The sequence below is a fragment of the Lissotriton vulgaris genome, chromosome 5 (assembly GCF_964263255.1).
Source record: "Lissotriton vulgaris chromosome 5, aLisVul1.2, whole genome shotgun sequence".
NCBI lineage: Eukaryota > Metazoa > Chordata > Amphibia > Caudata > Salamandridae > Lissotriton > Lissotriton vulgaris.
Genome location: NC_141693.1, coordinates 1,190,224,764 through 1,190,249,184, shown reverse-complemented (window position 1 = coordinate 1,190,249,184; position 24,421 = coordinate 1,190,224,764). Strand labels below are relative to the sequence as shown.

Below are 24,421 nucleotides of genomic sequence, written 5' to 3'. Positions count from 1 at the left end.
CATCAGTAAAGATGAATATCAAGTGCGCTGTGTGGAGGGAAAAAAAACCAAGATTGGGAGGCCTTACCGTTCAAAATCAGCATTACTAAAAATTTCACTTTTGATGGCCTCTTGCTGTATAGACCTCCCACGGCAAAAAAACACCATATCGCAAGCATTAGGCCCGGCTCTTGAATCCAGCATAATTTGAGCAGAGTACACCATACTAGCAGACGTTAATATACATCTTGAAAAGGCCTCATTTAGAAACATAATACTTATTACAGAGGCTATGGCAAGTTGTAGCCTGACTCAATTAGTCCACCAAGGAACACACTCCTCTGGCCATACGCTGGACGGGATTTTTTCTTCTAACTCTAAAATCAACATAGAGGAAATCATCCCGGTACCCTGGTAAGACCACAAAGTTGTCAAATTCACTCTAACTATAGAACACACCAAACCTTTAATGGCTCCTCAGGGTAAGCATTTTACCTACCAGGAATGGGACAACATTGACATCAGTACGGCTGCGCCAGGGTTGGACTAAATAATTGGATTAAATCGGCCATTCTTGTAGTCACCCCCTAAAAAAGGAAAAGCCCCAGGAGGAAGAATGCCTCTGAGCCTTGGTTCTCAGAGAAACTATGGGCCTCATTAGGATGGCGGGCGGACTTTGTCCGCCCGCCATCCTAGCGGTAAACGGGACCGTCTGCCTTAAGGGCGGGGGTCCCGGGGGTGACATTAGGATGTGCCCGCCACAGTGGCGGGCACATCCTGTACTTTTAGCATTGTAGCGGGCGGGGCTCTCTGCACCGCCCGCCACAATGCTAAAAATGCATTGCAGCATTTGCATAATGAAAGCGGCAGGCACCGCGCGGTGCCTGTCGCTTTCATTATGCAAGTGCAGGGGGGTAACATAGGTACCCCCCGTGTGTACCCCCCTACTGTGCTTCACTCTGGGGGCCGGCAGGGGGCCCGCAGAGTGAAGTCTGCCTGCCTTTCCGTGGCAGCATTGCCGCCACAGAAAGGCATTGTAAAATGCCCATAATAATATGGCTGGAGGTGTCTGATAGACACCGCCTCCATATTATTCCTTTTCAGCCCCGGCCGCAAGGCGACCAAGGGGCGACCGCCAAGGTCGTCCCCGCCATACTAATATATCGGGGGAAAACTAGGTATGATGGCGGGTGGATTGCCCCCGTCTGGCTGGCGGTCGCCACCGCCAGCCTGGCGGGGGCAATCCGCCGGCCATCATAATGGACCCCTAAGACTTCAAAAACAAAAAAGTCATCATGCCTGGCACATAAGGCTATCCACGGGTCAGGTCCCCATTTTCTGAAACATAATCTTAGACATTATGACCCACGAGGACTACTGCTACTTGAAACCCCCAGATTCAAACAACTTAGATGGGGGGGGAGAAGTTTTGTTCTGCACACAGCAAAGATCAGATACCAGTGGTAATAAAGAATAGCCCATCACTGCTATCCTTCATGGCTCTTCTCAAATAACTCATCCAAACTAACCATTAGCGTTCTGATCCTACCTACCTTTTTAACATTACTGGCAGTCTTAAGTCATTTTTAGCGCCAAGATGCCCTCGGGCAATCGTGCGGTTCGGAAATATGATAATCAAATCAAATCTAATCAAATCAAAGAGATCTGAATTTGAATGAAAGAATGATCTGTCTTGGCAATTTCTTCAGAGAAGAAGTTATCAATTTCTTCACATTTGATAGTGGAGCCGTAAGCTTGAGGGAGAAAGTTTGATTTGTAACAATGTTGCACAGTTCTCTAGGCCTATTTTTGGCACAAGTGAGTTGCAAACAGAAAAAGCCTTTTCATAAAAGATGTGCTTCTTGTAGGAAGATCTGCCTGCTCTGAGGAGGGCAAGATGGGAGGGAGAAGGGTGTAGTCTCCATGTTCTTTCAGTTATTCTAAGACCACGTCTTTCTTTGTTGAGGTCTGAGTTGAACCAAGATTTGGCAGGGGGGTACCATAGGTACCCCCAGTGTGCACCCCCCTACTGTGCTTCACTCTGGCGGCCGGCAGGGGGCCCCCAGAGTGAAGTCTTCCTGCCTTTCCGTGGCATCATTGCCGCCACAGAAAGGCATTGTAAAATGCCCATAATAATATGGCTGGAGGTGTCTGATAGACACCGCCTCCATATTATTCCTTTTCAGCCCCGGCCGCAAGGCGACCAGGGGCGACCGCCAAGGTCCCCCCCGCCATACTAGTATGGTGGGGGAAAAACGAGGGATGATGGCGGGTGGATTGCCCCCGCCAGGCTGGCGGTAGCCACCGCCAGCCTGGCGGGGGCAATCCGCCGGCCATCATAATGGACCCCTAAGACTTCAAAAACAAAAAAGTAATCATGCCTGGCACATAAGGCTATCCACCGGTCAGGTCCCCATTTTCTGAAACATAATCTTAGACATTATGACCCACCGAGGACTACTGCTACTTGAAACCCCCAGATTCAAACAACTTAGATGGGGGGGAGAAGTTTTGTTCTGCACACAGCAAAGATCAGATACCAGTGGTAATAAAGAATAGCCCATCACTGCTATCCTTCATGGCTCTTCTCAAATAACTCATCCAAACTAACCATTAGCGTTCTGATCCTACCTACCTTTTTAACATTACTGGCAGTCTTAAGTCATTTTTAGCGCCAAGATGCCCTCCGGCAATCGTGCGGTTTGGAAATATGATAATCAAATCAAATCTAATCAAATCAAAGAGATCTGAATTTGAATGAAAGAATGATCTGTATTGGCAATTTCTTCAGAGAAGAAGTTATCAATTTCTTCACATTTGATAGTGGAGCCCTAAGCTTGAGGGAGGAAGTTTGATTTGTAACAATGTTGCACAGTTCTCTAGGCCTATTTTTGGCACAAGTGAGTTGCAAACAGAAAAAGGATGCCTTTTCATAAAAAATGTGCTTCTTGTAGGAAGATCTGCCAGCTCTGAGGAGGGCAAGATGGGAGGGAGAAGGGTGTAGTCTCCATGTTCTTTCAGTTATTCTAAGACCACGTCTTTCTTTGTTGAGGTCTGAGTTGAACCAAGATTTGGAAGGGATTCTTTTTGTTTTTAGTTTAGGCGGGGCAATTTGATCTAAAACCCCTGGGACAGAATTATTGAAATACTCAGTGAGCTCATTGGCGTTTAGAGAAATAGGGGTGAGACAAAGTTGTGCTTGGAGTTTGGACTCTAATACGCCTGGGGGATAAGAATAAAGTTTTTAGTCAATTTCATGGTTTTGGTGTTTTTAGATGGGGGGATCGGGGAAGAGGGGGAGATTGTGAACAGAATGAGGTGATGGTATGACCAGTCAATATGGATGATGTTGGAAAGGGAGGCCAAGGCATTGTTTGTAATGATGACATCAAGAATGGTGCATTTAGAGTGGGTTGGGGAAAGACAGAGTTGTTTGAGGTTGTTAGTCTCTAGAAGATTAGAGAGGTTAACTGAGGGGTTCTCCGGTTCATTTCAAAGGACATTGAGATCTCCAAGGAAGAGATTTTTTAGAGTTGGAGAGAGAGGATTGAGTAAGAAGGTGGGATAATTCATCTACAGAGAAAAAAATGTTGTGTAGGCGAATCGGGGGAGAACATTGGACTTTAAGTTCAGCACCAACCTATTCAATAGTTGAGTAGTCAGTATTCTTGGCAAGAGAGAGTTGGAGTTGGTTTTTAAAGATTATATCTATTCCACCCCCTTTCCACACTGGTCTGCCCTTTCTGATGGTAGAGTAACTGGAGGGAGCAGAGTAGGTCAAGGATGGGTGTTGAGTGATCGTTGCCATGTTTCCGTGAGTAAGGCTCAGGGTGGTTTCAGCTATTATGGAAGCATGACAAACCGCTGAATGGCAGTTAACAAGCATAGAGGTTAGAGGATTAGGGTTACTTTTGGAGGGAGAGCGCGAATGGATGGTGGAACGTGTGGGGAGTCTGGAGGAGCTGGGAGAGAGGGGGATTATGCTAGTCTCCAGAATAACTGGAATAAAAGCGTGAGGAAGGGAGAGATCCTTAAGCTATGTTGTAGAAAGGGAAGAGTTGCAAAGGTCAGAGAGGTCAGAGTCAGAGAGATCATTCAATGTGCGGTGAGGCCTAAGAGTACGGCTGGCGAGGGAAGTAGTTCTCCAGTGTTTGGGATTAGGGAACTTTTGCAAGCCAGAGTAGGGAGAAGTAGAACAAACGTGGGGGGTCCTGGCATTATGGCATTTGAGTTTTTTGTAATACTCTCTAAGTAGAGAGAGTTCGGTCATTAAGGTAGACATATTTCGGTCAATGTTGATAAGTGTTTGGGTAAGAAGGGTGAGCGTGGACACGGTTGGGGCTGGGGTGGTGAAGGGGAGCTAGTGTTTAGGGAGGGAGAGGGGCCAGGTGTAGGGGAGAGAAGGGAATTCATGTTGAGGGATGGAAGGGGGGCCTGGAGGAGGACAAGGCACTGAAAGAGGTAGGAGAAAGGGATTGAGGAGAACGGGAGAGGTTGAGATGGGTGTGGGGAGAAGTAACATCAGAGTTAGGTGAAGGAGTGTAGTTTAGAAAGGGAAAACTTGGGAAAGGGAGGGGAATAGAGTTAAGAGCCATGAAGGGGGTTTGCGTGGCATGGCAGGGGTAAGAAGTGGGGTTGGGAGTTGGAGGGCATAGGTAATTAAAGGGCGTGAGAGTTGAGTTATTAGAGAGCGTGAGAGTTGGGAAGATCTAGAGTGTGTTGGAGATGTCATGAGGGGGATTCAAGAGAGAGTGAGTGATTAGATATAGAGGCAGATGAAGGGGATTGAGGAGAAGAGGAGAGGTTGAGACGGGTGTGGGGAGAAGCACCATCAAAGTTTGGGGTAGGAGTGTGCTTTTGAGGAAGAAGAGTAGGGGAAAGTGGGAGAATAGAGGGAAGAGCCATATGGAGGGCTCGGGTGGTAGGGGAGGGGTTAGAAATGGGGTTAGGAGTTGGAAGGCATTGGTTATTAGAGGGCATGAGAGTTAGGTTATCAGAAAGCATGAGAGTTGGGGAGATATAGATAGTGAGTGAGTGATTAGATGTAGAGGAAAGGGAGACATTGTTAAGATCTGAGTTGTCTGGGGAAGATGTGTTACAGTAGGGATAGAAGGGAAGAACACAGGGGGATTTTGTGGTGGTGTAGGTGTGGGGTTTGGAGAAGAATTGGATAGTTGGAAGGACAAGGTGCTAAAATGAAGTTCGAAAATGGTGAGGTGATGTTCAGAGGCTTGTATGAGGATATTTCCAGTTTTGAAAATGGAGATGTCGATATCCCAGGGAAAGGCTGGAGATGGAGAGGCGGATAGCTTGAATCCGTAAGGGATTTTGCACGTTCTCGTGACTGGGAGGTGGCGTAAGAAGATGCTCTTCCTTTTTAGAGGGGCGCTTGGAGTAGAAGCTATAATTGTTTTTTATAGGGGAGGAGAGGCTGTGGTAGTTATCTACAATTAAAGTTTCAGGGTGACGGATCAATGTTATATGCTTAAAATGTTTCTTTGCATTTTTTGAAAGTTTGGGAGGGTAAGGAATGGTCCAAGAGTTGGGGCCATGTCTGGTTAGTAGAGGCATTGAGTGGCGATGATGAGAGGGGGGAGAGATGGGAGGGGAGTGATATAAAGAGATAGGGCGGAAACAGTGAATAAGGGGTAATGGGATAGCTGTAAGAGGGGGATATGCGCCAGCAGGGAATTGGAGGAAACAATTACCTAGTACAAAGCAAGACAGGGCAGGAGGAAGGACAGTAGTGATGCGTACATTTCCGATAGGTTACCATACAGAAGGGTGTAACAGTTCAGTAGAGCAACAGATTAATTCACAAGTTTTACCACTGTGAAAGATTTCCTAGTAGCAGACAAAAAAACATATCATAGTCAGCGTATGTTGAGGAGTCAGAACAGGTAGGTTCTGTGAAATTTCAAGGGGCGAGTGATGGCTTGGGATAGAATTTTGTTGGTAGATTCTCAGTACATGAGTAGAAGGGGTTCAACTCGAAACGTTGGATGAGGAGATGCGGACAGCAGCAGTAGCTCTGAGGGAGATTAGTTGAGAAGTACAGAGGGACAATAGTGACCCTGTAAAGGATCCAAGTATAGCACATGTACAGTATTACAAATGGTACTTGAAAATGTAAGTTTAGCCTGTACTTACATTTGTTGAGGAGTTCACCCTGACTGCAAAGTCTCCGCACATATAAGTACATCATTTAGTAGTAAATGTGGGAGCGACACAGGGGAATGAATGGGATAAGAGACAGACTTACAACTAAAGTGGTTAGCATTAGGTAGTAGTAAGATGGATTTAGAGAGGGCCAGGTACAGTTTTCGGGAAGAATGTCACTCTGCCACATAAGAATAAGCCACTTTGGGGTTGGAGACATGTAATGTATACTTTTGTAGCAAGCCTGCACCTGAAGTTACACTTGGATTTCGTGAATAGTGAAAGCAGTAAACTTAGCTATATTTTCTCAAAAGTGTAACTTGCCTTTGTGAACCATGCCCAAACACTTTAAGATGGCATTTTGATTTCAGTACCAGTACTTTATTTTACTTTACAATCAAGTCAATTTCCAAACAGCCTTGTCAATGCTCATTTCACAATTGTGCCTTATACTTATTTTTTAAGGTTATGTTTCACTAGATGCAGAGCTCACAAGGAGGAGATCAAGGCGAATCGAAGGGTGAGACGCCTTGATGAAAGTGTGATAACAGGGTCCACCCGTTCAATGTCACTATGTTGTGAAGATATCCTACATAAAAATCATTGTAAGAGGTGATCTATTTATTGTAGATTTGAATTCAAGCTTACTACACATTTCTGAGAGTGCATGTGACATTTTCAGGTACTGGCAAAAGCCATAATGGCCCACATTGGCATGAAGTAAAGATAGCTGAAACATGTTGACAATAAAAAAAAAATAGATACGTGAGACTACTTATGTCTCAAAACTATCCACATACAAATACAAAACACTTCTACCCACAGGTCTAAACTATTGAATACAAACACAAGAGACCTGAAGAAGCGTGATCACTGACCTCTCTAACTCTAACAGACTGTGAAAGAGAAAAAATACATTCTCTTGAAAACAAGTTTTTGAAGTCCTTATCAAAGGAACAGATTCCAATCACTCACAATGGTCCTTTTAAATCTTGCTCAAGACCCTCATTTGTAGAATTCCTTAATGGTTGGGAGGCCTTGTGTCAATTTTATAATCACTTGCCCTTTCGCTTTCACAAAAAAACTGCTCCACTGTAACTCAAGTGTTGAAGCACACACTGGAGGTATTCAGCACGTATGGTGGAAACTCAATGATGAAGCATGTCACCAGCTAGGTTGGTGAGTGAAGTTCTTTAAAAAAACCCTAGTGTTTCCCCTTTTCGCTTTTTGAGCAGGAGACCCCTCAGTAACATTTGTTGGGTTGGTAGCAAGCTCATTCCCTTTGTTTGGTTGCGTTTTATGGTATACATTCCATAATCAATAAATCATTTAAATTAAAACAAAATTGGTTAAGCAGGAAATTATGTTTAAATTAGAAACACTTAACTGTTTTCATCAGGTGATGGCCATTTGAACGCCCTGGGTTTTATTACTGTTGAGAAAGACATACAAATATAGTTGTTATTGCTTGAAAAAAGCTGTACATATGGTATGACATGTTCTTAGTAGATTTAGTAGATATGACAGTAATCTTTCCTTAGACATACCTTATTTTTCCATCTTTTACTCACATGCTATGCTTTGAGAATTTTGCATTTAAGCAAACAAAGTCTTTTAGTAGGCATAAAAATGGGTGTTAAGGTAGTCGAGAACTGAGTGAAGGGAGTGGCTCAAGCCATGCCCTTTGCTCAGTGCCCTCTGGGCACAGCTGAACACCTACTGCTATGAGTATGGTGGTTGGGTAGTTGGCAAAGATTTAGCAACGAGGACTCTTAGAGCAGTTGACATCTGCACCCCTGCCCCACAGCCTGCAGGGAACAGTAAAAAACTTTGTCTGGTGGGTTCCCTGTGTAGGGGATGAAAGCATCACAACAAGCAAGTAATTTGTATTGTTCTGATACTGGCTCTAGTTATATTGATTCCAAAATAATGTGTTTTATTTAGCTTGCAAGGCTGTATATAGTCAGCTGCAGGTGGTGGTGCTATCTGAAGGGCAAATACGTACATTTCTATTGAAGCTTGTGAGGAGGAAAAGAAGAGTAAACCTGGAGTTCCTATCTGTTCCTTTCTCCCTAATTGCTGGGGTGCTGTGTTATATACACACACATTTAGTATGTGTATAAACTGATATTTGCCCTCAATTACACTAATTGTCAGAAAAACTACAGACTGGGTGAAAGGTCATTGGGTAGCCATGCTTTGTTTCCAAAAGTCTCAAGAAGATGGCATTGGAACTGGTTCACAGGGAATATTAAGTCTTGCAACACATTTTCAAGCCCATCTTCTAAATTATGTTTTCCACTTAATCCACTTCTCTGAAGCAACCATTTTTCAGGTACCGGCCTAGTGCTACTCTGAATTTGTTGGGTGTTCTGTTGGAAAATTAAGAACATTTATCAGTTGTTATTTATAGGTATATGTTTTAAGCCTTGTGAGTTTGATCATCAGTGTAATAGGGGGAATAGATTTACTAGTATCAGTGCATTAATTCTACTAGCGTAGCAGTGGCCTCCTCTCCCCTCTACGTGGGGTGTACGGGGCGGGCGCTGCTGGAATTGCCAGCACCCACTGCTATTACATAAGCCAGCCGTTGCCACAGGCGCCAAACTGTCAAACTACGCCACTGGTTAATTCTATACATTTGTCATGGGCAATGGACATGTGGCACGATTGAAGCATTTTTGTTTTTGTGTAAAACAAGTGAGTGTGAGTGTTTCCAAAAAATTTGCTAAATATATGTACACCAAGGTGTATTGATGAATCAGTGGGTGTATGAGTGCCTGTATGGATGACTTAGTGGGTGTGTGACTGACTGCATAAGTGAGTAATTATACATGTCTCAGTGAATGTATAGGTGAGTGACTAATGTGTGTGAATGTCTGTATCAGTCTGTCACTAGGTGTGTAAGTGGCTGCATGGGTTGGTGAGTAGGTACATGAGTTGCTATATGTAAATGTAAATGTAAATGTACAGGAATTTATATAGCGCAAATCACCGAGCGGTTTCTAAGCGATTGCTTAGGGAACCCGTCCTGGTATTCCCCTGTGAGATAACCCCAGCAGGGTATCCACAAGGTGAAAGCCAGGCATCCCGCCGCGAGGGGCCATTGTGGAGATTAAGCAAGCTATTGCCCAGAGTCGCAGAGTGTGAACCCGTGAATCAAGTAGGCACCGGAGCGAAAATTATCGAGTCCATGGACATTTTAGGACTCAAGTCCCCGCCGAGCCGGGAATTGAACCCTGGTCCCGGGCTGACCTCTGCTTCCAGGTCTGCCCGGGACCACACTTCTCCATTTATCCGTTATTGATTGGCTGTCCGTATGTGTGGGTGGGTGAGGGAATGTGCAATACCTTCATCGTTGATTGAGTGGGTGAATCACTGGCTGTATGGGTTCATGAGTTAATCTGAAAGAAGATGTATGTGTGAGTGAGTATGTGTATGGCTATGTCAGTGAGTGAATTGCTGTGTCAGTGGTATAAGGGTGAGTAAATGCATGTGTGACAGGCAGTAAAGGTAAGTGTTGGAGTATACATAAGTGACTGTATGTGTGAGCGAGTGATTGTGAGAGTGGTTATGTGGGTGAGTGTGTGCTTGTGTCAGTGACTGTGGAGAAGTGTGGCTCAATCATTAAAGCGGCAGACCCTGATGCAGAGGTCTAGCCCGGGACCAGCGTTCAATTCCCCGCCTCGGCGGGTCTTGGGCTCAAAAATTCCACTGACCTGATAATTCTCGCCTCGGTGCCTATTCCAATCATGGAGTCCCATTCTGCAACTCTGGGCAATAGCTTGCTTAATCTCCACAACGGCCCCCACAACGCTAAGGATGCCTGGCCTCCACCTTGGGGGTGCCCAGGAGTAGACGCCTCACAGGGAAAGCCAGGATGGGTTCCACAGCGGTATTCGTACAAGCGCCTTGAGACCCTTGCGGGTGAGTAGTGCGCTATACAAGTATCAATTTACATTTACATTTACTGTATGGATGAGTAAGTATGTGTTAATATCTGTATGAATAAGGGAGTTGTTGTGTGTCTATCTGCATAGGTGAGTAAGTGGCTGTGTGATTGACTCTATGGGTGAGTGATTAGCTCTATGAGTGTCTGAAAGTGTATGAGTGGCTGTGTGGGTGTATGAGTGGATATGTCAATGGCTGTATTAGTGAGTGGATGAATGGCTGCATGGGTGAGAGAGTGGATGGGTGTATAGAGCTATGAATCAGTGGTTGGGTATGAAAGTACTGGCATGAGTGTGTCAATGGTTTCGGTAATGTTAGTGCGAAAGTTGGAGTGGGTGTATGAAAGGTTAAATGAGTGTGTGAGTGGCTGCATCAGAGATTCTGTGGATGCTGTCATCAGTGATGTGCCAATGATGTCATTTGAGATGTCATCAGTGATGTCACAGACCATGTCCTGATGGATGTAATGTGTGAGGTCATAAGCAGTGCATTGCAGTGGCGCGAGTTATAGTTAGCTCAGCTTATGAGTGAAACCTGAGCCTAGCAATAATGTCCCTGGTACCTTTGTTTTTATCAGTGAATTTATAAGGTTTTTATAAATGCTAATCCCTAACTATAACGTCCATATAACCTTTGTTTTTTTCTATGAGTTTTTATGGTTTTGTATGTTGTCATGTTTGCAGAGTGGTGGAGAAAGGGGTTGTGGCCTATGACCAGCTATGAGTAATCCCAATGTGTAGGACCTACAGAAAGTTCCAAGAGGGATTTTTGGCCCCCAAAGTCCATCACCATCCAAGAGGACTTTATTCCCCAACCAGTAGTGCACCAGTAGACACCATTGCAGAGTGGTGGAGATGGGGGCATGGCCTCCAATGACCTCTCAGCAACCCTGCTGTGTGGGACTTACAGGAGATCGTAGGAGGGGCTGTTTGGCTGATGTCCTCAGCAGTCAAAGGGAACCACATCCCCCAACTAGTAGTGTGCCAAGTGATGTGTTTGCAGAGTGGTGGAGAAAGGGGGCGTTCAAATACCTCTAAGCAATCATGCTGTGTGAGATTTACTGAGGGTAGAGGAGGTGTAGTTATATATGCATATATATATTTACATATATATATGTATGTATCAGTGTGTGTGTGTATATATATGTGTATATATAGTCATGATTGACTCGCACTAAACTGAAAAATAATGCGCTACACTGGGCACTAAGCAAAACTAAATCGTCCGTATGTCTTTGAGTGTGTGAATGCACGTTGGAGTGGTAATTGTACATATTATATATATATATATATATATATATATATATATATATATATATATATATATATATATATATACATTCACTGAAAAAAACATAGGTTTCACACCAGTTATAGTTAGGAATTAGCATTTAAAAAACCTATTAAATTCACTGAAAAAACCATAGGTTTCACACCAGTTATAGTTACCTGGAAATTTTACTGACATAAAACCATTGAAATTCCCACGTTATAGTTAGTTGGACTCACTATAACTTGCGCGTGCAATGCACTGCTGATGACGTCACATATTACATCACTCATGACATGGTCAGTGACATCAAAGAATAAAAAAAACATTTCTTTTCAGAACTACCTCCTATTTATATAAAATGACTTACATTTTTAAACTCTGCCCTTCTCTTTTCTCCCCGGTGCGCTCCCCAGTGCGCTCCCCGGTGCGCGGGGCCCTTTTATAGCCCCCACATGAAACCTAGGGGGTCAGGGGGGTCTACTCTGCCCCCTAATTGTCTTTTCCCCCTTTGTTTTAGCCACCTCTTGTGTCTCGATCCTACCGAGACACAAGATGGCGGCCGCTCCGGACCGTTTGGAATGTTTACAGACACCCGAAAGCCAATCAGCTTTCCATGCGCATGTCGCGTAGCGCGCCCGGAGCGCTCCCCGGAGAGAGTACCGGGGCGCGCTTACACATATATATATTTTTTTGAACCTAAATTACTCAAAATCCACTGGAGCACATATCTTGAGACATCGCAAAGGCACATCGGGCTACCAGTCCCTAAAATTTTGCCAAGATTGGTGGAAATCCATTCAGCCGTTCGGGTTAAAAGTGAGGTCGAACGCCCTACGGAAATTAACATGGGGAAAACGCGTTTTGGGACCCCCCTTTTATCTCGGCCCCCGCTTGACGCATCCCCCCCAAACTTTCAGGGAAGGACCGGAGCTCGAAGAGGCCATTTTGAGGACATTTTAATGCAGATTCGTCAACCAGAGCCAAAGTTATTCCAAATAGAATTTTGAGATTTAACATTGAAAAAAATCCTAACTATAACTACTATACATATATATATATATATATATATATATATATATATATATATATATATATATATATATATATATATATATATATATATATATATATATATATATATATTTTCAAAACACAAGGAGTTGCCCCCAAGGACTAGCCGCCACACAGGTAGGTTTGATACTTCGTTTTATTTTCAGGAAGCTGCAATGAAGTCCGCCTGCTGCCTCGCAAGCACTGCCTGACGCGTTTCGTGCCGATATGCACTTTATCGAAGGCAAGTTCATAGTAGCAGCGCAAAGCATGTCGGGCACAAATTTAAATCAGGATACACGCCCAGTGGCTTCAGGCTACGCCTGCTGGTACCTGTAGTTTCCGATAGGTATTCCTCCAGTGAGCTGCTTGTGCACTGTCTATGAGCAATTAAAATCCCCAGTGGGTTAGCGCAGACACCCTGCTTTCTTCATTGCCGAGTAATGCTTTCCGAAACGACCTCCTGTTATTCCGCTGGTAACTCATCCTTACGTCACCACAGGGCCGCTCACATGCGGCGGGGCTCAGTCCACGGCCGGGCCAGCCGTACCAAATTTTCAAAACACAAGGAGTTGCCCCCAAGGACTAGCCGCCACACAGGTAGGTTTGATACTTCGTTTTATTTTCAGGAAGCTGCAATGAAGTCCGCCTGCTGCCTCGCAAGCACTGCCTGACGCGTTTCGTGCCGATATGCACTTTATCGAAGGCAAGTTCATAGTAGCAGCGCAAAGCATGTCGGGCACAAATTTAAATCAGGATACACGCCCAGTGGCTTCAGGCTACGCCTGCTGGTACCTGTAGTTTCCGATAGGTATTCCTCCAGTGAGCTGCTTGTGCACTGTCTATGAGCAATTAAAATCCCCAGTGGGTTAGCGCAGACACCCTGCTTTCTTCATTGCCGAGTAATGCTTTCCGAAACGACCTCCTGTTATTCCGCTGGTAACTCATCCTTACGTCACCACAGGGCCGCTCACATGCGGCGGGGCTCAGTCCACGGCCGGGCCAGCCGTACCAAATTTTCAAAACACAAGGAGTTGCCCCCAAGGACTAGCCGCCACACAGGTAGGTTTGATACTTCGTTTTATTTTCAGGAAGCTGCAATGAAGTCCGCCTGCTGCCTCGCAAGCACTGCCTGACGCGTTTCGTGCCGATATGCACTTTATCGAAGGCAAGTTCATAGTAGCAGCGCAAAGCATGTCGGGCACAAATTAAAATCAGGATACACGCCCAGTGGCTTCAGGCTACGCCTGCTGGTACCTGTAGTTTCCGATAGGTATTCCTCCAGTGAGCTGCTTGTGCACTGTCTATGAGCAATTAAAATCCCCAGTGGGTTAGCGCAGACACCCTGCTTTCTTCATTGCCGAGTAATGCTTTCCGAAACGACCTCCTGTTATTCCGCTGGTAACTCATCCTTACGTCACCACAGGGCCGCTCACATGCGGCGGGGCTCAGTCCACGGCCGGGCCAGCCGTACCAAATTTTCAAAACACAAGGAGTTGCCCCCAAGGACTAGCCGCCACACAGGTAGGTTTGATACTTCGTTTTATTTTCAGGAAGCTGCAATGAAGTCCGCCTGCTGCCTCGCAAGCACTGCCTGACGCGTTTCGTGCCGATATGCACTTTATCGAAGGCAAGTTCATAGTAGCAGCGCAAAGCATGTCGGGCACAAATTTAAATCAGGATACACGCCCAGTGGCTTCAGGCTACGCCTGCTGGTACCTGTAGTTTCCGATAGGTATTCCTCCAGTGAGCTGCTTGTGCACTGTCTATGAGCGCTAACCCACTGGGGATTTTAATTGCTCATAGACAGTGCACAAGTGCACAAGCAGCTCACTGGAGGAATATATATATATATAGATATAGATATATAGATATATATTGCTCAAGATTCCCGCCAGGGAAATGAAAACGCACTCTCTCGTCTCGTTAAGTTTACAGCGGTTTATTCATCAACCAAAACCCAACGCGTTTCGCTTCTTGCAAAGCTTCTGCACGGGATGTTGAGCCAGTTTCTAAGTCCTTCTTTTAACACTGAAGCACATGTGACTTCCTGTGTTACAAGTAGATGCATGCTGGTTGATGTAGTCTCCACTACATCCTCTTCACCAGGGTGCTCAATTTTGTGTCCTTGTAAATTTTGAAAAAGAATTTTGTGAAACCCCTGTTGCTGTATCTGTTGATGGCGGAGGGCTTTTTCTGCCATCAATACTGCTATGATTGTCCACTTGAAACAGGTGAGCTACACTGCCAGCATGGTGGTTAGTGGATCTGCCAATATTTAAAAGAATTATCTCTATTACCCTTCTCTAAATGACCTTCAAAGTCTTGGCTTTAGCAGGCGGAATTGTTGATCTATAAAATCGATTTTGAATAAAAATCCCATAGAAATATTCCTCATATCCACAGTTGAAAAACTTTACGGAATCACACATAAGCTGGAAGAACTGGTATACTTGACAGATGGAGCCATTAATAACATAGGAGAATGTCAAATGTAACATTAAAGGACATGTAATATCAAAATATCAAAATAATGACAAGCTTAATTACCTGGACGTTTTTTTGTTGTTGTTGAAGTGGTTCCTGTTATTGCTCCTGCTGTTGGTAAATATATATTTTTAAAGACAGAAGTATAGCACTATGTTATAGTTACTCATAGATTGAAGTACAACTATGCTCAGTAAGAGGTACAATTAAACAGTGAGTTCATATGTGTGACATCCACCTATCCCATTTGTGTTCTAATATTCACAAGTCACAACAATTCTGTCAGGATATTGCCACTACATTCATTCATCATTTCCATCACATCATTTGCTCTTTGTTCTTCTCATCAAGTGTTGCTTTATAGGCTTCACTTGAGAAGGAATTTGACTTACTTGGTCTGTTTCTCTACGTATCAGTAACTGTCATTCCTTCCTTGTAGCATACATGTGATATCGTCTATAGAATGTCAAACAATTCTTAAAAACATCCAAAGGACATCCAGTCCTGTTGGTACAATGTAACTGGTTGATGCTGGAAACATGCTAGCTGATTCTGGACAGATGCAATCAGTGAAATGTTATGGAAATTGACATAAATGTTAAATTATCATCCCTGTTCTATGATTCTATGAATAAAGTTAATATTTTTGTTTATTCTATAATTTTATTTTTGTACCACAACTAAGCACTAAACATAAAGTAGTATTTCAAATAGTCAAAAGATGAACAAAAAACAAATATGGTAACGGTGCATCAAAAAAAGGATAATTCAACTTCACAGAGAGGGAAAAATCAGCTTCTATAGTATGTTTGACAAGCACACACACATACAAACAGACCCCAATGTATCTAAATATATATATTTCTACACAAGCAGTGTGTAAAATTGGAAAAGAATAAGGCTCAACTCTGTCCTTCAGTAATCCTCGATAAATGTCTCTTTAAAATGTATCCCAAATTCTAACCCTTCTGAAATTGCTCCTCTTTGTTGCCTTCATCAGTGTTAGGTCTTCTGTATTACACACTTTTACAAATGTTTCACCCAGAATGTCCTACGATTTATTGTACTGATTTTGATAACCCGGATTTTTTGCATCTAACCTAATGCTGCATTCAATATTTATCTGATATGCTTTGTTACAGTGGTGCCTAGACATACGTTAGACAAATCCCAATAATAAATAGTACTTAAATAATCAAATGTAATACTTTGTGGCTGATAACGATTATGTACAGAGCGTTTAAATTTGAATATAAACAACGAAAGCCTGCAGCGGGTGGAACAGCTGTCTTCTTTATAGAGCCTCACGATGAGACTCCTTCTGTGACTAGTCATAGCAGATTTGAGGCAGATTCTTAGAGGCTCATGGGTCGTATACTTGACTAAAGTTCAGGGCGCTGCATTCAGAAAGAATGTGCTGAGGAATTCAAACCTGAAATTGTAAACGGCACACTTGTTGGTCTGTCTTTATCTCATCAGTGGCAGCTCTTGCTGACTCCCTGAACGCATATGTCATTGGTTTCCATTACAAGCCTAATGATGCTGATCTTTGCAGCCTGTTAGTGAAGCTTGGAAAAACACTTTCATCATAAAAAAGAAAAAAACTGATAGGAAGTTTAAAAATTCCTTTGTTTTTGAAAGTGTTCCAGTTGTTGTTGCAGTTAGTGTAGCTGTATGCTTTATGACCGGTGCATACTTTTAACTACTGGTTCATATTAATGTGAATAAGCAAGATACACAGTGAGGGGTAAAAACAATCATCTATTGCTTATATATAATGTTTTCTTCTTTTCAGTATTCTTCAAACATTTCAGTTCTTGCTCCTACCCAAGTGCTGCATTGGTTGTCTGGATTCAACACTAATCTTTTCTTTCTAATACAGGCTCATTATTTTGACCCAACTATAAATATGTTTCTTCATGTGTCAGGCCATTCCTTTACCAATCACTCATCTTCCTGTCTATCATGCCATCTCTCTCTATTTCCTCCAGGCAGTGGGTCTGCATTGGCTTCACACAAAGAGCAAAAAAACTAAGAAAACATACCTGTTAGGTCCTGTCCTCTTGACACATTTTGAATGGTTGTTTCTGGAAAAATAAACGCAATAATAAGTCAGAGAATTTGACACAGATTTAAACAAACTATCTGGATTTTTGTTCAAGCTTACGTTATGAACAAAAAGGCTCATACAAACAATCATTATATTAGGCGGTAGAAAAAGTGAGTGTGAGATTCACAGCTGAACTCCCTTGCTGTGTAAAGTTGGTGCTCCTCTTCTGGCATTAAAGGCTCCATTCTATGAGTAGGTGGTTGTTCTGGCTGCTCACTGCTGGAGCACCTTGCCCTGGCAGCAAGTAAAATGTTATAGGGACTTTGGAATGACACCAGCTACTTTTAAATATAAACTGTGAGCCAGAAAAAAAAAGCATGCAGCGCAGAGCAGCATCCAAAGAGCCTGCCCTTCATTGCATGACAAGGATGCAGCAGGAACGCTGTGCCTCTTACTTTCACAAATATATTTTGGGATCTTTTCCATATTTGAGCGAGACCAACTGAATTGACAAATATAAAATATTAAATTGATATATATATATCTATTGCTTTTTTGCAAGCTACCTGATGTTAGAAAGAATTTACATCTCTCATTTCATTCCTGGTCGAATACTATATGAGCAAATCACTGACCTGATAGAGCACGTGTCTCCCACCATAAAACCTCATTAAAAACGTCTTTTGGCCACCTTTAACCCATTTGTTTATCAAGAAAATCTCTTCACATTCAGCCCACAAGTTTGCAAGATTACGTTTTTGATGCACTATAAAACACTTTATAATACTATCTTTATTTTTCTACTAATATATATTATATTTCAACTATTCTTCCTTTAATACTTTCTCAAATATGTATGCGTATAATTTTATAGTTAAACTCTTCATATTTGATAAAGTTTACCAATCCTGCTCTATTTGTTGGCTATATTTCAATTGTTCCCTCTATGTTTTATAATTTTTTACATCTTCTAGATCATTTTTGTAAACCTTTCAGGATGCAAATTTGAAATCATTGGTTGATAAACATTTTGGGGTCTCATACTAGTTTGACAGTCCTGGATCAGGCCACCACACTGCGCCCCTGCTCCAGGACTGCCAAACAGAGGCACCGGCCGCCTCTCAGATTATGAGTACTTTTGTAGTCCGGCGAGTGGTCCTTTGGCGTTCCCATAGCAGTGCCTTATAAAAATCACTGCAATGGGAACGGCAAAGTCTGTTCCAGCACAGCATGGAAAGGGGGTGCATGTACACAGTGTGGCATACCTTGTGCCCCCCTGCATGTATCCCACGGGCCTGACACAACAGGAGGCTCTGTAGAGACCCCTTTGTTTCCTCATCACCAGCATTTTTATGGCGGGCTCATTGCCATGAAACTGCTGGGAGTGAGAAAGAACATAATATACTTGGAGGTGCAGACTCAAGACTGCCATGCCATTGCCCTGAATCGTGTTTCTCGGGTTGTGGTGGTCTCACTACGGTGGTGGGACCACTGGGCAGCGGTCTCCACACCTCCACCACACGTTCAGTGATCCAACTCATAATCAGGCCCTTTGTGATTTATATTTTATAAAATGTTTTATCTTCACTAATAGTAAATTCCAGAAAAAGTAACTTTTTTCCATACTATTATTGTTTTATTGACATTATCAATGTTGTCAATTCTATTGACAACCTTAATAACATTATTAAACATTAAAAAGAACACTAGTGATCACTGAAAAATGACTGAACTTGATTTGAATCTCACTGCAATGGTGCTTAGGCTAGATAAAGTAAACAGGCTTGACCCAGTTGTTCTTTTTTACGTGGGATTTAGTCTTGCTAGTGTCGCTACTTCTTGAGTATAAAAGAATCCACTCCATTTTGTGAATCAGAACCGCAGTTATACTGGCCGAAGAGTGAGAAACTTTAGCCATTTCCAAATTCTAGTCTATGACTTTCTTTTTCAAAGTTCTTTTAGTGACAAAGGTAAAAGGGAACCAGCAAGTTCCAACATTTCAATTTGATTCTTTGTGTTACTGTATAAAATAGATTCATGAGACCAAAATATCAGATCCTCTACATGTTCAATTCAGAACAATTTAATTCTCCCCTCTAGTGTACTTTCTTCAGAGCATTTTCTATAACTGGTTAAGTTATCAGGAGGGAGAAATGAACCAAACAGGGAGTCTGTCAGCAATTGCTACAATATTTTCTAAATGTTAAATTTCTCTGTGATGTCCCCTGTGAGTAAGGTAAAATGGAGCCCCTAAGTTCAAATACTTTATTTGGATTCTTTGCATGTCATGTGGATTCATGAGAACAACACGTCATTTGGTTTCTTCCCATGTTTAGTTCATGATAATTTAATGCTCTGCTCTAGTGCTTTCGCTATAGAGAGTTTCTATAAGTGGTTGTGTTTGAAGAAGGGAAATATGAACGAAATAGGGAGTTCATCAGCAATTGTTACAAGTATCTCTAAATATGTAATTTATCTGTGTTGCCCCAAGTGCTCCATATCTTTTTTTCCCCACTGAACACTAATCGTTACTTCCTCTTACTCGCTCTTTACTATAAACATTGTATGTATCTGTTCATATAAGTAATGAGTTCCAAAATAATCACTAATATCTTCTTGTTTCATTGGCAAATTTTGGGTAGTTTGTTATGGAGGGATAAAGTAAATAAAAAGAGATTTTGACATTGATTCGAAATAATGATCTTGGTAACAGAAAAAGGAAAACACATTTAAGTGATTGCATTTAATTTATATAATGCTTATATGGCTGAGATACCCGCCACCCCCTCTCAACACAATCCCCAAGGATGGGAAACCGGAAACAGTTCTGAAGTTTTTAGAAGACGGGAGGGAGTGACCCTCCCGGCCGTATTTATTAAAATATGAAACAAAATTAAAACATTAAATCAACAGTTTCATATTATGTACAATTTCATTACCACATTGCGATGTTTGGCTAACCTTAACATATCCTCTAATACAAAGGTTCTCCTAGCCGAACTAACATCCTACCAAACATTTACTTAACTTTTGAAATTGTACATCCTAACGTTTAAGGGCCAACGGCAAGGTCGTAACCGGTGTCAAGATCCCTAACCCAGACATATCCCCCTCACTTGTGAGGGGCGGCACGGAGGCATACCTCAAGTGCAAATACCAATTTCCCTTGACTTGACGGGGGCCCCAATAAAACTCAACGCCACTTAAAGGTCGTACGAGGACTCGTGTGAGGTATCTAGAAGGTAGCGTAGACCCCCCCCCAAACCCCACACAACTTACCACATCTGCCGTCGCAGACGTCCTGGCCCCGGGAAATTCCCCAGGAGGGGGCTGTAACCCCTCCTACCCATGAAGGGGCCTTGACCGCCTTCCCTTTCCTTTCGGCGACCCATCCTTAGAAGGGACCGCCTCCCCGTTGAGGGGCCAATGGCCACCTCCCCCGAGCGCCCCCATCCGTAATGGGTGACGCCCACTCATAGGGATCTTCCAATTAGTGGTCACCGATCATGACCTTACCGCCCGACCAAAATAAATACGACAATGATAACTAAATAACTAAAGACTAAATATAACAGACAGTAGCAACAACAACTTTATTCAAAGCATGCTTACTGATGAACACTAAAGCAGAATTACTTTATTTGCAAAACATAACACAAATCGATCATTCTTTATTGCATACTCAAAATCTTCACGATAATACCACAACCTGTAAACGAAAATCAGAATTATCCATCAAACTTTATTTAAAACCACTCGCTGTCTTCAGGGGCTGGTGGGTGGGTCAAAATTGGCTCTTCGTTCCGTCTCGAGCTCACGTGCCGCGAGGAGGTGCAGCTTCAGAGCACAGGAACAAGAGGATGCTTTCTGGTCTTGTTCCTCCTTTTATCCGTCTTCAGGGCGGGCGTAAACCCGCCCCTGCCTGCCCCAAGGGCGTGGCCAGCCGCGTCAGTGTCTAGGCCAACACACTCTAGGGCGGGAAAAGGCGCGCCCCGGCTACGCCGCTTCGGGCATACCAGCCAAGACTCGCCTCCCGCCCAAGATGGCTTCCCGGGGGGATCGTGGTACTCTGCCATACGTTCGGGGGGACCGATTGGTCGCCCCTTTCCATATGGCTGAGATACCCGCCACCCCCTCTCACACAATCCCCAAGGATGGGAAACCGGAAACAGTTCTGAAGTTTTTGGAAGACGGGAGGGAGTGACCCTCCCGGCCGTATTTATTAAAATATGAAACAAAATTAAAACATTAAATCAACAGTTTCATATTATGTACAATTTCATTACCACATTGCGATGTTTGGCTAACCTTAACATATCCTCTAATACAAAGGTTCTCCTAGCCGAACTAACATCCTACCAAACATTTACTTAACTTTTGAAATTGTACATCCTAACGTTTAAGGGCCAACGGCAAGGTCGTAACCGGTGTCAAGATCCCTAACCCAGACATATCCCCCTCACTTGTGAGGGGCGGCACGGAGGCATACCTCAAGTGCAACTACCAATTTCCCTTGACTTGACGGGGGCCCCAATAAAACTCGACGCCACTTAAAGGTCGTACGAGGACTCGTGTGAGGTATCTAGAAGGTAGCGTAGACCCCCCCCAAACCCCACACAACTTACCACATCTGCCGTCGCAGACGTCCTGGCCCCGGGAAATTCCCCAGGAGGGGGCTGTAACCCCTCCTACCCATGAAGGGGCCTTGACCGCCTTCCCTTTCCTTTCGGCGACCCATCCTTAGAAGGGACCGCCTCCCCGTTGAGGGGCCAATGGCCACCTCCCCCGAGCGCCCCCATCCGTAATGGGTGACGCCCACTCATAGGGATCTTCCAATTAGTGCTCACCGATCATGACCTTACCGCCACAGGTCCGGATAGTTGACCGGCTATCCGGACCCCCCACCACACTCCTACCTAAAGGTCATGTTTTAACGCCTTCAGCCAAGCTATGAAGTCTCCTATGAGTAACTCATTCCCCATCCGAGACAAATGAACACCATCCCCCAAGTACATACTGTCATCATTAATACACCCATGCGAGATAGAATGCAGTGCATTGGAACGGAACAACCTACTCACTTTGTTATTAATTTTTCTCACAGAATGATTTAAAGCAGAAACAGAAAAAGCCCCCCGCCAGACTTTTCGTGGGATCATATGGGACCACGCAATTGTGCACCCTGGAACTCTCCTCGCTAACCAACTTACAGTGGAAAGCATCGCCTCCAGGAGAAGTCGTCTACCAGTGGTGACCAAATCATTGCCCCCAAGATGTACTATGACTACAGACGGCAGTGACCTCGTCCGCCCTAGCAAACCCTCGAAAAATGATTGAAACTGGTCAATACAGAGACCGCCCTTTCCGTAGAAGGACACACTGTACCCGTATTCCCCAGCCACGTGCACCATGTCACCTGCCTTGAATACGTCCGCGGCACGCCTCACGTATGAGTGGCCCACGACCCACACCTCCTTTTTCACAGCCGGTGATGTCTGACCGCTGGCCCGGTGTTGGGTCGACTGCATAGTCCGCCCCGCCTCGTAGGCTTGCGTAACTGAAAACCAAACAAAACAAGAAGCGTGAGTACATCATTACAGCTTCACAACATGTGCAAACGCACATACCTTTTATAACAATTGGAGGACCAACGCCCCACACGTTTAACTTGTTCCACATTCAGACCCCTGGCTGTAGCCTCTGTAGCAGCCCCTATCCGAAAGGAATGGGTCCCAAACTCGCCCGGGTTCAAGCCCGCAGCTGTAATCGACATCGCAAGCACCCGCTGAAACTGAAACCTTGTCAGTGGGGTGGCGTCCGCGTGTCTCAACAAGGTCCCCCCCCATGATGCCACCCTTCGTGTTAAATAATCCTCTAAACACTTCACTGGGCACATGGACGACCCGGGAATCCTGCGTATAATTATGCAGTCACCCATCCCACTCTGATCGGTCTTGGACCTCACAAACGAGACAGTCATTGTCTCCCCTCTGAACTGAAAGTGCTCTGCGCACAGCCCTCCCGTCACATCCTGCTTGTTCCTCGCCACTAATTCGCTTACCCGCATAGCCCCATGAAATGCCAGCGTAAAAGCGGCTCGGAATAACACTGTCTCAAACTGAGATGAACATGTTGTAGGGAGTCTGGATAATAACTGGGCCAACCTATCCAAACCTATCGGGCGCCTCTCATCTACTCTGCGACCCTCAAGGCGTTGCCACCCACGTAGCGCTTTTTGCACAACGAAAGACGCTGTCGGGTCCTGGATCCCATGAGCCCTAGCAACAAAGGAAATGGCAGCCCGATGCCTCTGGGCCGTGGCCACCGATTTCCCTGCCAGATGTAACGACATCAGAAAGTTCACTACCCATTCCTCCTGGCCCCAAAGCTCCTCCCTAGCAGTCCCCAAAAAAGCTAAATAGGACCGGAACGCCCCTTCATATGCCTTCCTCGTCCTGGGTGCTAAACTCTCTCCCATGAGGTTACGAAGTTCGGGGCACCGAGAGACCAGAGAGCTTCGGGAAAGGGTGCTGGCTCCGGGTCCGCTGTGGGAAGAAAACCCCAGAAGGCCTGCATACGAAAACGAGAAAGGGCATCAGCCGCCTGGTTCATTACCCCCGGGACATGTCTTGCTTTGAATAGCACATTCAATTGCATACACAGTAATACGATTTCCTTGAGCAGTCTCAAAATCCATTTGCATCGTGCTGCCTGGCTATTGATACACTCAACCACGGTCATATTGTCAGACCAAAATACCACAGAGTGATCTCTGAACCCTTCGGGCCACGTTCTCAGGGCCACCAAAATGGGGAAAAGTTCCAGGAAAGCAATGTTACTTGTCAGTCCACTGTTATGCCACCATGCCGGCCATTTTTGTGCAGACCATCGAGTGCCGAAAATGGCACCAAAACCCATGCTCCCTGCCGAATCTGTCCACAGCCCCAGCTCCTCAGAGGACACGGCCGGTTTGTTCCAGACGACTCGACCATTGAAATCCGCCAGAAATGCCAACCAAATGCGCATGTCCTGGCGGACCTCTGCCGAGAGCCTTGTGCGATGATGGCCCTCCTTCAGTCCGACCATGGCTTGAGCGATCGAACGGGAAAAAGGGCGGGCCATTGGTATAACTCTTAGGGCAAAATTCAACTGTCCCACTAACTGCTGTAATTGATGCAGCTTAACCTTAGATTCACTCATACACATTTGCAGGGATGCCCTGAACTTTAACACTTTATCACCTGGCAAACGGAAACAACCTTCTCCGGAGTCTAACTCGATCCCCAGAAACTCGAGGCAAGTCGAAGGACCCGCCGTCTTACCTGGTGCTAATGGCACGCCAAACTGATTCATTAAAACACAAAATGCAGCCAAAGCTTGCCCACATTCCGGATCCCCGGCTGCCCCCAGGAACAAAAAATCATCGAGATAATGCATCACTTGTTGGAAACCCGTCTTCTTAGTGAAGACCCA

General features: G+C 44.4%; 1 long non-coding RNA gene across 1 annotated transcript in view; it reads right to left on the bottom strand.

Moving 5' to 3' along the window:
* Positions 1-15,014, bottom strand: part of LOC147712248 (uncharacterized) — a 40,069-nt gene extending 25,055 nt beyond the window's left edge. The window contains exons 1-2 of the long non-coding RNA XR_015295741.1: positions 14,962-15,014; positions 7,526-7,570 (exon numbers count right to left, since the gene is read on the bottom strand). This is a non-coding gene — a long non-coding RNA (uncharacterized LOC147712248). The remainder of the gene's footprint in view (positions 1-7,525; positions 7,571-14,961) is intronic.
* Between the last annotated feature and the right edge of the window lie 9,407 nt (positions 15,015-24,421).